Here is a 13,027-nt window from a genome sequence, read left to right as displayed (position 1 = left end):
CACTCTTTGGGTCACACCTTTTGAGCACCTATCTCTATTGTGTTCCCTCCCTTCCCTTACCCTATCCTCTTTATTTCTTCTTCTTTTTTTCAATTTTTTTTGCTTTTCTCTTTATTCTTCTTCTTCCTTCTTTGTTAACTTTTATGACTGGATTGCTACACTCAGCATGGACAATTACGGTTATGTATTTTCATATCCTGCTCTTTAATGTTCAATTTGTATTATTGACCTACACAGCCTTCAGGATTTGAGTAATGCGTTAATGTCTGTTTTTGTTATTTCCCTTCCCTCATCGTGTGCACACGGCTTTGTACCGCTCAGCATTGAGCTTTTGTGATGCCGAAGTGTGTGTGTCTTGGCTTCAGAGAGACTCCCTGCGCATGATCAGAAGTTGTCCGCACTTCCAGTCATGTGCACTACTCCGATGCCGGGTGTATATGTCCCGGCTTCCGAGAAGCATAGTACGGACAATGGACAACTTCCCATCATGCGCAGTGAGTCTCTCTGAAGCTGGGACTCATACACCTGGCGTCACAAAAGCTCAATGCTCTGAGGTACAAAGCCATATGCATGCACAGTTTTGTATCAGGCTGCCGATGATGCTGGCTGTTGTAAATCATGTTTATGTGACACCCCTGAGGCTTCAGTTGACACAGGGTACTGCACCTCATTAAGGTGCAGTACTCACCCTGGATCTAGAGGAGGTTGGTACTGGTTCCACCGCACACCAAATCATCCACACAACCAGATTGGCCTCTCCAGTGGGGACGGGGTAGGGTAGGATCTTAAGGCAGTCACTAAACATGGGGGGAAGTCACCCACTAGCGACAGAGAACCGGGGGAGGGACAGCTACCAGGGGGAGTCAGGAGCAACATAACAGTCAGAGAGTTCTCCAGCAGGAGAGGAAAAGAGCAGTCGGGATTTACCTGTGGTTCTGGTGGGACGCAGGAGTCAATACGGTCACCGAGGGGAGAGCTTGATTACTCCCTCGGGACCGGCGCTGAGAAGGGTGCAGAATCATAGGGTGGATCATACTTCAGGTTGTCCATCAAAATCTGCAGGCCAGGGGATTGCATGTCCCTCTGGCCCCCACAGTTCTCAGAGCACAGTGCTACACAGGGTCCGGGGTCGTGTTCCAAGGCAGGCCCCACAACGGATCCGCGGCACCTGCATACGGGATGGGAGTAAACACTTTTCAAGAACCGGGGTCCCCAAGAAGCTTCAGGCCACGGGGATCCAACACCAAGTGCAAGTAAGAAGGGCCCACCATCCACTGTAACGGTTCTGACCTCCAACGGATCCGAGATCGACTGTTACCCATCACGACGGAGACTGGCATCTCCCGGGTAAACCAGGACTGTGAGTAAACCGCTTCACTGATGCCTCTGCTCTTTGCCAGTCATTGCACTGGTTGCCTATCCGTTACAGAATCCAATAGAAACTTATCACTCTCACTTACAAAGCTCTCCACAGTTCTGCACCACCCTACATCTCCTCCCTCATCTCTGTCTATCACCCCACCCGTGCCCTCCGCTCTGCTAATGACTTAAAACTGACATCCTCAACAGTTCGAACCTCCCACTCCCGTCTTCAAGATTTCTCACGAGCTGCGCCTATGCTCTGGAACACACTACCAAGAGAAATCTGATTAATTCCCAACATCCACACCTTTAAGCGGGCCCTAAAAACGCATTTCTTTAGACTGGCCTATCACCTCACTGCCCTGATCGAATCTAGTCCCTTTCTGCCCTTCAAAAAATTTACTTCCAGTTCTTGTCCCCTGTACCTGTATAAATTCTCACCGACTGGTTCATGCAGCTGCTTTTGAACCCCATATTAAAATCGATGGCTGGACCATATATAACAAGCTTTTCTCCCCCCCCATTCACCTTTTGTGTCTCCCCTATTTCCTCAGACTGTAAGCTTACGAGCAGGGCCCTCACTCCTCCTGGTATCTTAATTTTGTTATTTTGTATTGTCTCATATTGTCTGTACATGTCCCCTCTTAATTGTAAAGCGCTGCGGAATATGTTGGCGCTATAGAAATAAAACTTATTATTATTATAATAAACGAAACCTTGAACCCGCAGAGACTGTGTCCACCTGTCCTTGCGGCGCCGTCACCCCTCGCTCTAACGCCCACATAACTACTCCCCTCATCATGCTCCCTGGGGCCCGCTCCACCTGTGGGGAGCAGAAACATCTTAGCTGCTACAACCACCAGCCCTGGAGGACAGTGACAGCAGCAGCGGCTATTCCTTGGCCGCATACCGTAGGTGGCATCACAAAATCAACCTCCACCATCATCTCCCCCCCCCCCCAACCTTCTTTATTGTACATTTCGGGGCCAAGAAACCGGGCTAAAGGGCCACCCTGTGACATCCCTCTCAGCAGACATCACTGGCCCAGTGACGAGTAATTTAACCCCTTGCTCGGTGGGTGCTACATTATCACACTCACATGGGCGTGATAACATACTTATTGGGCCAATTAGTTGGGGAGCTAACACCCCTGTGACTAGTTACAGCCCTAATTAGCATCGCATAAACAGTCTTTAGAAATACTTTTTCTAAAAATCTGTTTATGTGTACTACTACATGAAGGGACTGTTAGGCAGGAATTCTAGATATGTGCACAGAACTACTCGTGGTTCTGGGTGCACAGGGGACCTGACAGGTTCCCCTTAACCCAAGGTCTCGGCCACTACTCTTATACTCCCCCTCCGGGGTTTTCCCCTTTATTTTGGTATCACTTTGGTCTCCGCCATCTGACTTCCGGCCAGTCAGAAGTTGTAGTCACCAGACGTTACACCACAAGTTCTAGATGCAAGTCTATAGAGCCAGAATGAGGCTCTCATAGAAACACTAGAACAGCCGGCAGGTCACAAACTGCAGAAAACCGACGGGTGCAGCGCTGATAACAGATATAAAAGGCCAGAAGGTGAGAAAAGAGTAGGGCAGGGGACATAGATTTAAAACACCAGTCGAGGAGTGAAATAAAAAAAAAAAAAAAAAAAAAAAAAAAAAATGCTAGAGTGGTGCTTTAATTAATTAATCAGTCTCAAACATTTCTATTTGCTAGACTCTGCCCACAAAGCAGAAAAGAACAAAACAATCAAACGAGCAAAGATAAAGACAAACTTCAATAAAAGGCACAAATAGAAAAATGAATTAGATGCCAACAGAAAATGCACAAAACACACAAAGGTAGACAAAAAAACAGGCACAAAGGCAATGAGAAATCGGAGCCTGTAACCTAGAGCCCATTGCCATGTGTAATGATTCTAGAGTTTAAAGGGAACCTTTCAGCAGATTTGGGGCCTATAAGCTGCGGCCACCACTACTGGGCTCTTATATACAGCATTGTAACATGCTGTATATAAGAACCCAGGCCGCTGTGGATAACGTAAAAATGACTTTATAATACTTACCTAAATGGTCTCTGCGGTGGAGTTGGGTCATGTGGGCGTCTCCATTCACCGGTGGTGGCGCCTCGTCTTTCGCTATCTTCGTCCTCCTTCTTCTGAAGCCTGTGTGCATGCTGAGTCCTACGTCATACACACTCGCCGGTCCCGCGCAGGCGCACTACAATACTTTGATCTACCCCGCTCAGGGCAGATCAAAGTGCACCTATGCAGAACCTCAATGCCGGCGAGTGTGTATGACGTAGGACGTGTCATGCACCCCAAGCTTCAAAAGAAGGAGGACAAAGCTGGACGAAACAGGAGGCACCGGCAACAGACGCCCATATGACCCAACTCCTCCGCACCGGCCGTTAAGTGAGTATTAAAGTATATAAAGTAATTTTTATGTTCTCTACAGCTGCCTGGGTTCTTATATACAGCATGTTAGAATGCTGTATTCAGTGTGTCAACCCATATTCTGTCCACCGCCTATAACTTCAAAACGGCGGCAGCTATAGGCATAGAAGTGGTGTCTAGGTATAGTAAAGTAACTACCCAGTGAAACCACCTATAGCGCCACCTGATGGAAAACATCGGAGTTAGCATTTTTATTGCGAAAACTGAACGAGAGAGAAAAAAAGTGAATTACAAAGTTGAAGGGAATCATCAATTCAATACGAATCGACATCTTGCATACAGAAATGCTATGATTAGAACGTGTAAAACTCTCAAGGCTGCGGATATGAAAGGATACCTCATGGAAACCTTCCTACAAGTCATTGGGTACGGTGGTTGCGTGGAGTGGCCTCCACGCTCACCTGACCTGACCCCATTGAACTTCTTTCTGTGAGGTCACATCAAACATGTATATGCGACCCCTCCACCAACATTGCAGGACCTACGACGACGTATCACAGATGCTTGTGCAAATGTGTCACCTACCATATTGCACAACGTGCAGCAAGATACAGTATGCTGTCCAGAGTCCAGATGTTGAGTCCTGTGTCCACAGAGTTCAACATTTTAATGAATTTGTATTCCCAGACCCTGCGATGGCTCTGCGATCTGAAGTTGCCTTTTAATATGACAACTTTCATATGGTTTATGTTGTGTCCTGAAGCACAGAAATGTTTGGCCACAGGTAAATGGATTTTTTTGTCTGTAATTGTGTGGCGGTGAGATCTCATTTTCGTCTTCGGCCAGGCCCTCAGATATAAGCATATCTGTTCCAGCCCTGCAGACAGGGATGAACACTTAACCCATCTTAAAAAGACATTTCTAAACCAAGGCTACCACCCCACCTCCATAGATGATCAGATCATTAGAGCAACAAGGACCCCTAAAAGTGAACTGCTTCAATACAAACAAAAAGAGGAAAATAGTCGAGTACCTCTGGTGGTGACATACAACCCACAGCTTGAGGTACTGAGAAGAACGGCCAAGAAACGTTACCACATTCTACACATGGATAACCGGTTAAAAATAATATTCAAAGATCCTCCATTGCTGTGGTACAGGCAACCTCCTAATTTAAGGAGCATCATGATCCGAAGTTCTATGCCCTCAGACACACCAAGAGGAACTTATCCTTGCAATGTAAAGAGCTGCAAAACCTGCATTCATGTAGAGACCAAAGACTGGATACAGATCCCTAACACACAGAAGAACTACAAAATTCCTGGGACATTCACATGTTCCTCTTCCAACGTGGTGTCCTGTGCACTATATGTCCTATTGGGGGTCTCTATGTTGGAGAAACAGGACAGAGACTGAGAGCAAGGATGAGATCACACCGCCACACAATTACAGACAAAAAAAATCCATTTACCTGTGGCCAAACATTTCTGTGCTTCAGGACACAACATAAACCATATGAAAGTTGTTATATTAAAAGGCAACTTCAGATCACAGAGCCATCGCAGGGTCTGGGAATACAAATTCATTAAAATGTTGAACTCTGTGGACACAGGACTCAACCTGTCAGAAGGATTCATGACCCATTACAAAATATGAGGAGTCTATTCCAGAGACTCACCAGACCTCTGATCCTACATGGATATTGGGACAATAAAACTCTCACACCACTAATCAAAGCTAATTAAGGATTCACTTTCTAAGCTCAGTGTTTCTTTAAATGTCTTTTATTATGCCATCCTTCTGCTCTGTTTGTGCATATATTTGTGTTTCTTCAGATATTTTGTCATACCATGCCTGATGAAGGGACCTGAGATGTCTCGAAAACTTGCTTTGCAACATCACTTCATTTTATTTTAGTTAGCCATTAAAAGGTATCACAAGATTATAATTTTGTTCCTCTCACTGAGAACATTCAATAATTTTCCTTACTCCCAGCAATCAACTCGGTGCTCTTGCAGTGTCGCTCCAGGATCTCATCATAAGCGATGTCCAGGTGTGTCATCTCAGGGGCCTAGTCTACCGCCTCCACACTAAAGAGATACAAAAAACCCATGAAGAGGATTCCCGGATCCATTTGAGGGGCATCGTGGGGGGGGGGGGGGTGTCAGGACGCAACCTACACTATTGTTATCGCCGCAGTCGTCTGAATATCTGGTCTCGATGTGGATGGAGAATTTCAGAAGAAACGCGCACTCGAGAAAAGAGAGAAAGCGTTGCGTTATAACGTCCTCCAGTCACATCCAAAGCTGCAACTACTAAATCTTCAGCTGGGAGCGCAAATATTCGCCGTATCTGAGTGACGAACAATTCTGCTTACCGTATACGCTGTGGGCGAGCCGGACGACGAAGGGTTAATATGGTTAGTTGATCACAGAGGAATAAAGTACTATATATATATATATATATATATATATATATATATAAAAAAATCACACACACACACACACACACACACACACACACACACACACACACACACACACACACACACACTAGCTGTACTACCCGGCTTCGCCCGGGTTAATAACTGTTGTTGACAAAATAGAATGTATTAACATTCCCGGGATAGAATGTATAAATAGAATGTATTAACACCCAGGATAGTAACTGTCTCTCTGTTTCTCTTCCATTCTCTGTCTGTCTCCCCCTCTGTATATATCTCTCTGTCTCTCTCTGTCTGTCTCTTTCCCTGTCTCTCTTTCCCTGGCTGTCCCTCTCTGTCTCGGTCTCAATCTTTTTCCCTGTCTGTCTCTTTCCCTCTCTTTCTCTTTGTCTGTCTCTTTACCTGTCTTTGTCTGCCTCTTTGCCTGGCTGCATTGTGACACGCCAACATTCCATATAAGGGCGTGGCAGCGCTCTCGGGGTCCAGAAGTGTGAGTGTGCAAAATTTTGTGGCTGTAGCTGCGACGGTGCAGATGCCAATCCCGGACACACACAACCTTATATATTAGATATATCTCTATCATTATTATATATATATATATATATATATATATATATATATATATATATATATATATATATATATATATATATATATATATATATATATATATATAAAGAAGAAACACTTGTGAGGCTCATGTGTTGCCCATGGCAATTGCTTGTCAGTTGGTTGCTATGGGTAACCACAATTTTTAAATTAGTATTTTTTTTTACACATAAAATGGCCACCAGCAACATCAGGATGGCATCAGAGAGAACAGCGGCCATTAGATCCATAGCAGCCAATCAGAAATCACGTTTCATGTTTTCTATCCAGGATTAGAAATGAAAGTCAAGCTCTGATTGGTTCCCAACGCCGTGTGTGGTTGAATATAGCTGTCACCGTGTAGGGGTAGTAGATCCAGACTTTTTCCACACGTAGAACATTCAAGGAACCACGCTGGGTATCCTTCTGCAAAAAAGAGGTGACAATTAATACTACAGTTATCACACAACGGATGCAAGGGAGAGACCATGGCAACCAATCACGTGTCTGCTTTCATTTGCCAAATTGCTTATGAAATATGAAAACTAGAATCTGATTGGGTATCAAAATGTCCATAGTATCAGACTACTGGTAGATACTGTAACCAGGTGTAATGTGTTCCTAGGGAGCAAATTAAAGGATCTGTCATAAAAATAAAGGAAACATTGGAGAGACTGAGCCTGCCCTTTATAAAAGGCAGCAGGACAACCTGAACTGGACACAAAGGGGCAGAGGCGTAAGATGAGGCTCAGGAGCATAATCTGTAATGGTGTCTTATGAGACAGAAGAATCTTTAGGCCCGTTCAAGAACCAAGGTCTGAGGATGACTGTACCTCTGCACTACAGCCCGTGCCACCCCTCCTCGCGAGCCGTTCATCACCAAGCGCAATGCCGAGCTGTACATCACCAAGCACCATGTGTGCCGTACATCACCAAGCACCATGTGTGCCGTACATCAAGCACAAGGCCGAGCCGTACGTCACCAAGCACCATGTGTGCCGTACATCACCAAGCACCATGTGTGCCGTACATCAAGCACAAGGCCGAGCTATACATCACCAAGCAGAAGGCCGAGCCGTACATCAAGAAAACTGCCGAGCTGTACAGTGCCTTGCGAAAGTATTCGGCCCCCTTGATTTTGTCAACCTTTACCCACATTTCAGGCTTCAAACCTAAAGATAAAAAAATTGAAATTAATGCTGAAGAATCAAGAAGTGGGGCACAATTGTGAAGTTGAACGAAATTTATTGTTTATTTTAAACAGTTTTAAAAAAATAAAAATACGAAAAGTGGGGCCTGCAATATTATTCATCTCCTTTAAGTTAATACTTTGTAGCGCCACCTTTTGCTGCGATTACAGCTGCAAGTCGCTTGGGGTATGTCTCCATCAGTTGTGCACATCGAGAAACTGAAATTCTTGCCCATTCTTCCTTTGCAAATAGCTTGAGCTGAGTGAGGTTGGATGGAGAGCGTTTGTGAACAGCAGTTTTCAGCTCTTTCCATAGAGTCTCGATTGGATTCAGGTCTGGACTGTGACTTGGCCATTCTAACACCTGGATACATTTATTTGTGAACCATTCCATTGTAGATTTTGCTTTATGTTTGGCATCATTGTCTTGTTGGAAGACAAATCTCCGTCCCAGTCTCAGGTCTTTTGCAGACTCCAATAGGTTTTCTTCAAGAATGGTCCTGTGTTTGGCTCCATCCATCTTCCCATCCATTTTAACCATCTTCCCTGTCCCTGCTGAAGAAAAGCAGGCCCAAACCATGATGCTGCCACCACCATGTTTGACAGTGGGGATGGTGTGTTCAGGGTGATGAGCCGTGTTGCTTTTACGCCAAACATATCGTTTGGCATTGTTCCCAAAACGTTTGATTTTGGTTTCATCTGACCAGAGCACCTTCTTCCACATGTTTGGTGTGTCTCCCAGGTGGCTTGTGGCAAACTTTAAATGACACTTTTTATGGATATCTTTGAGAAATGGCTTTCTTCTTGCCACTCTTCCATAAAGGTCAGATTTGTGCAGTGTACGACTGATTGTTGTCCTATGGAGAGACTCTCCCACCTCAGCTGTAGATCTCTGCAGTTCATCCAGAGTGATCATGGGCCTCTTGGCTGCATCTCTGATCAGTTTTCTCCTTGTTTGACATGAAAATTTTGAGGGACAGCCGGGTCTTGATAGATTTGCAGTGGTATGATACTCCTTCCATTTCAATATGATCGCTTGCACAGTGCTCCTTGGGATGTTTAAAGTTTTGGAAATCTTTTGGTAACCAAATATGGCTTTAAACTTCTCCACAACAGTATCACGGACCTGCCTGTTTTGTTCCTTGGTCTTCATGATGCGATCTGCGCTTTAAACAGAACACTGAGACTATTACAGAGCAGGTGCATTTATACAGAGACTAGATTACACACAAGTGGCTTATATTTATCATCAGTCATTTAGGACAACATTGGATCATTCAGAGATCCTCAATGAACTTCTGGAATGAGTTTGCTGCACTGAAAGTAAAGAAGACAAATAATATTGCACACCCCAATTTTCAGTTTTTTTATTTTTTAAAAATGTTTAAAAATAAGCAAAAATAAAAATCATTCAACTTCACAATTGTGTCCCACTTGTTGTTGATTCTTCACCATTAATTTTTTTTACCTTTATATTTGAAGCCTCAAATGTGGGTAAAGGTTGACAAAGGGGGCCGAATACTTTCACAAGGCACTGTACATCCCCAAGCGTAATGCCGAGCCGTACATCTGTAAGAGCAGGGTTATTATGCAGCACACAGAGAAGGAGGAACAGTGGTAACTCAATTTATTTGTTTACCGATAGGGAAACAGAAGGGAAGGTTATCACAAGGGAAATTTAGTAACAACACAGTAGCTCATGTAACTCAGCCTAACAGGGGCAAGAGATAAACACATTAATTCTTGTGGGAAACAGTATAGAAATGTCAGGGCCTCGAGTCCGTTGTCTCCAGACCCTACACTTCCCGTCTCTATGGGTTAGTCACTGAATCGCACAGTACGCTAAGCTCCAACCACTATTAATACAGTCCCCGCATTGCGTACCGCACGGCCGGGCAGGAAGCAACAGCCCGGCGAAGTAGAGTCACCCACGGGTGGCTTTTTTGGCTGGTGACATCTGTAGCTTGCCCACGTAGTCCGGTCTGGGGGTCTTGACAAGCATAGCGGGGGGTCGCGGAGGTCTGGAGGGTATTGCTGGACAGTGCGGGGTGTGGAACCTGTGGATTACCTGTCCAGTATCTTCTGGAGTCATCTCTCTACTGCTCAAATCTTCTGCAGGGGAGACCTCCTTCTGCCCTTCAGGCTGCACGTCCGCGCCTGCACAAACTGCCTTTCTTGTGGCTCCTGGGCTCTCCACCCACCTTCCTCTTCCCTTGTCTGTCGCTGAACAGGTCAGTCCGTGAAATGCTTCCCACTGGAAACAAACTAAATGATTTTTGTTTCCTGGTCGTCTGTTCTTCCTTTGACCAGCAGAGGGCAGTGTCCCACACTAATCTTTTCAAGTTGTGCCAATACAGTGCACTTTCCTGCACATGACAAAGCCCCATGCCGCGCCGTACATCACCTAGCACAATGCCGCGCCATACATCACCTAGCACAATGCCGCGCCATACATCACCTAGCACAATGCCGCGCCATACATCACCTAGCACAATGCCGCGCCGTACATCACCTAGCACAATGCCGCGCCGTACATCACCTAGCACAATGCCGCGCCGTACATCACCTAGCACAATGCCGCGCCGTACATCACCTAGCACAATGCCGCGCCGTACATCACCTAGCACAATGCCGCGCTGTACATCACCTAGCACAATGCCGCGCCGTACATCACCTAGCACGCACACTGACAGAGGGGGAATAACATGACAGCCACACAGAGCTTGGACCCCAGCCCCATCCTACTACAGACACTTTGAGCCTTGCCTCCCCAACATCAGTGTCAGGACTCAGAAATGGTCTTCTAGCTGAAGGAGCAGAAAGAGGATGGATGGGGATGTGGAGGGGGAATATAGTGTGTATACATATATTTCTATATTAGTCCCTTTAGAGCTGTATATTGGCGACTTCCTATGCCCCCCGCACGAGCCCATTACCGCCATGTATTGATTACACTCATGCAGATCAAATGTAATATTAATCCTGGGAGCGTTATAACATTGCCTGTTCCTTAAAGGGTCATTAACCTTTAAGACTTCAAGCAACAGTGGACCCCAGTGCAAGGTCTGTTACAGGACCCCCAGATATCACTGGTAGGCGTAGCTAGGAGTTCGGCTCAGAGTGGGCGAAACTTCTGAGTGGGCCCCTAACCAGGTAACAATATTTACAATGATGGTGTCGCAGCCTAATAGCTTGTGTAGGCAACCGTATTTTTGGTCCAAGTGCGATCCAACAAAATAGCGGATTGCTTTCGGACCAATGTTATCCAATGAGGCACTACACATGCTCGATTTTGTGTCTGGACCGAGTGGTCTGAGAAAAAAAATAAATTGCATCATGCATGGCAGACTGGTACGGTTAAGTGTAGCGGCAGGGCTGTAGTTGGCGTTCATGCTGTTCTAAGCACTTAAATTGATCACGTACCCTACCAATAAATCAGACTAAAGCCTCATGTACGTGTGGCTAGAAGTATGCCAATCGCACTCTTGTGGTCACATGACGGCCCACTCTCACCACCGGCACTGGAAAACCACGACAGTGCACTGTGTGCATGCTATAAGGATTCACAATTCTGCTGTCACAGGCCATTAAACAGCTGCCAATCGGCTTCATATAACCAAACGGTCGACTATCATTTAAAGGGAATCTGTCACCAGGTTTTTGCCCTCTAATCTGAGAGCAGCATAACGTAGGGGTAGAGATCCTGATTCCAGCAATGTGTCACTTACTGACCTGCTCAGTGCAGTTTTGATAAAATTACTGATTAATCAGCAGTAGATTATCATTATAGGACTACTTTGCGTGCTGCAGGTAGTCCAACATATTCATGAGCTCTGTATAATTGCTAGATCTGCAGCAGAGAAAACATTGATTTTATCAAAATGACAGCAAACCGCTCAGTAAGTGATTTCTGAAATCAGGGTCTCTGTCACTACATTATGCTGCTCTCAGATGGGGGAGAAAAAAACCTGCTGACAGATTCCCTTTTAAATGCAGAAATTATCCAGTATAAATCCTCCCTTAGATCCAGGTACCGTATTGGTGACTTCTTCTCTGATTGGCTTTGTCTCACTCCATTCTTCTTCATCTGATCCAGATGACATGATGACTTTGGACGTACACAGCTTCTTTCCGTAGACTTACATTTTCTGGTTTTCCACAACATATCCCAACATGATGCCCTAAAAAAATGAGTGTCATTATTACATTTAATAACGCGTCCACCAGCACACTGAGCAGTGTTGTGGGCGGGGGCGGCTGCCGCTTCTCTCGGGGTAGCCTGCTCGGATCCGGGTTCGCTGCTGCGCCTCGAGTGGTGACCGGACCCGGGCTCGCACGGCCGCCCGTCCTCACAACCGTCGGAAAGGGAGATATTTACAAGGGAGGTGTTGTGTCTGTGACGCCACCCGTGGGTTGCGGTGAGGGTTGGTGGCACCGCCGCTGCCTGGTGATGTGGCGCCCGGGGCTGATTGAGCGGGGCAGCAATATGGGATCCCCTCCACGGGTAGGGGAGGTGTAGTCCCGGGGCCTGAAGATCGAACACGGGAGTGATGGCTGACTGAGGCGGCGCGCCGGGCTGGACCGGGGGACGATGGTGTACTCACAGTTCGGTAAATTTTCACTCAAGTCCAGTAGTAAACCAAGTTGCGAGTGGCCGGCTGCCTTAGGAGGGTGCATTCGGGTCCCGCACCCAGATTGATGAACAGGTGTCCCTTGCTCCTGCACTTTGTGTTTGTCTTTCCTTTTTGAACGACTTCGCTTGGAACGGAGAAGTCCACTCCCAGTTCTATGTGTGTTGGGAGCTGTGGCTCACGAAAGCTGACCCTTGGGATTTCAGTGGGTTCTGGCGGACACCCTATCCCCCGCGCTGGGCTTCCGTTTCGCTCTATCTGGGCAGTTAATGGGACAAAGTCTGGAACCTTGGTCTCCGGCTGGTCAATTGGAGAGGGGCTTGCAACCTTCCTCGCCCTAGGGTCCAGGCACCCAGACTGTGCACAACCTAAGGACCGGATTCCCGCTGTCGGCACCGGCGGGCTACAACCCTGC

Source organism: Anomaloglossus baeobatrachus, chromosome 7 (assembly GCF_048569485.1).
Source record: "Anomaloglossus baeobatrachus isolate aAnoBae1 chromosome 7, aAnoBae1.hap1, whole genome shotgun sequence".
Lineage (NCBI taxonomy): Eukaryota > Metazoa > Chordata > Amphibia > Anura > Aromobatidae > Anomaloglossus > Anomaloglossus baeobatrachus.
This window is presented reverse-complemented; position numbering follows the sequence as displayed.